Raw genomic sequence first — 1755 nt, 5'->3', positions numbered from 1 at the left:
CGGAGCTCGGGCCGGGCGGTAGCTGTGGCGTCCACTCCTGGATCGAGGGCGCAAGTGCCGGTGGAAGACGGGTTTCTTGGTTTGCGCCACAAAACCAAGCAGGCGGACGGCGGTCGAAGACGCCAAGTCGTGGAGGCACGCATGGGCATCGGTTTCGGAGCTGACGGAGGGACTGGCGTCGATGGCGTCTAGGGCCTCGCTGCGGGCGAGGAGGTGACGGGCGTCGCACGGCGTCAAGGGTTGTCAGAAGGCCGAGGCGGGAATGGCGTTCAGGGCCACGGCGTGGTGGCGGGAATCTTCCCGTGCGTGGAGTTTTGGCGGTTTTCTCAAAACCGGCCACCTTCCTGGGTTTCGCGGACCTTCCAAAACCGCGGATCAGATCTTCATCGATGTGGCGACATCGCGGAGAAGGCTTCGTTTCGAAGAAAGAACCTCGGTCGTCCAATAAGATCTTGTATCCATTTTCTGTTTTTGCCCCTACGGGCCTTCTAGAGAGTCAGTATAGTGTAGGGGTATTTTAGGTGGACCCACTGGTCTGACCGGTTCCCAGGACTGGTCTGACCGGTGCCCGCGTGGGCACCTAAAATACCCCCCACTAGCCCTTGGCTGGTTGTGTCTTGGCCTTTAGTCTTTTCCTTCTCCCTCTATTGTCTCTAGGGTCGGCGCCAAGGTCTCCAGGTCTGTTCTTCTTCTCTCCTCTCTAGGGTTAGGGTTGTGGAGATGGATTGTTGATAACCTTGTATTGATATTGATTGGGAAAGGAGACCCTCTCCTCCTTGTGCCCTCTGGGCTTCTAATTCTGGTTCAATCTCGTACGTCTTGTGCACTTTTTGTGTCGAATTTCATTTTCCCTTTGTCAATTCTTGGTGCACGAGATTGTAGTGGTTCTCCAACCTCTTTGCTGTGATTCATGCGCAACTATCCTAGTGCTAAACCCCTTGGAATTATGAGTTCACATGAATTTGAGTTTTTCACTTTCTAGGGAAACCCAATCTATTTTGATCTCTCCTCGAATTCTCGAGTTTTGTTGATCCTTAGGATGAGATCTCTTGGGGATATGTTCACGGGTCAGTCGTGAAGGTATCCTCCAAGTTTCGTTGGATTTGGAGGTCATTTGCTCAAGAATCACCATTTGAATCTTGATTTTCGGGGTTTTCTGGGTGCCACAGGTCAGACCGTGCAGCAACACCGGTCAGACCGGTCAGGCCGGCCAGACCGGTGTGCCATACCAGTCAAATCGGTCAGCCCGGCATCACCGGTCAGACCGGTCTCCCACACCGGTCAGACCGGTGCAGGCAGTGAGTTGAATTTTTCAATTGGCTCCCATTCACCCCCCTCTGGTCGCCCGTTCGGTCCCTCAATTGGTATCAGAGCTTGGTTAAAGTTTTTATTACCCTAGCCGGATCGAAAACCACTTGGCGACCATTACGAGTCTGGGTAAAATCCCTGTGTTTACCGGCGAGGACTATGCCTACTAAAAGGTTCGAATGCATGCCTTCTTGCAGAGCATGGGAGCCGAGGTGTGGGATATTACCCAGAAGACGACGTTTGTGGTGCGTGCCACTCGGACTACTCCTCTTGAGGCAGCTGAGCACGACGCCAACGCCAAGGCTGTCAATGCCTTGTTCGCTGGCGTTTCTCGTGCAGAGTTCTCACGCGTCCAGGGTTTTCAGGAAGCCCACAAAATTTGGACGTGTCTTGAGAGTTATCACGAGGGCACACCTCAGGTCAAGGCAAGGCTTTACGAAACTCACC

The sequence above is a fragment of the Panicum virgatum genome, chromosome 3N (genome assembly GCF_016808335.1).
Source record: "Panicum virgatum strain AP13 chromosome 3N, P.virgatum_v5, whole genome shotgun sequence".
In the NCBI taxonomy this organism is placed as follows: domain Eukaryota; kingdom Viridiplantae; phylum Streptophyta; class Magnoliopsida; order Poales; family Poaceae; genus Panicum; species Panicum virgatum.
The sequence above is the reverse complement of the archived record's forward strand: the minus strand, read 5'-3'. Positions refer to the sequence as shown.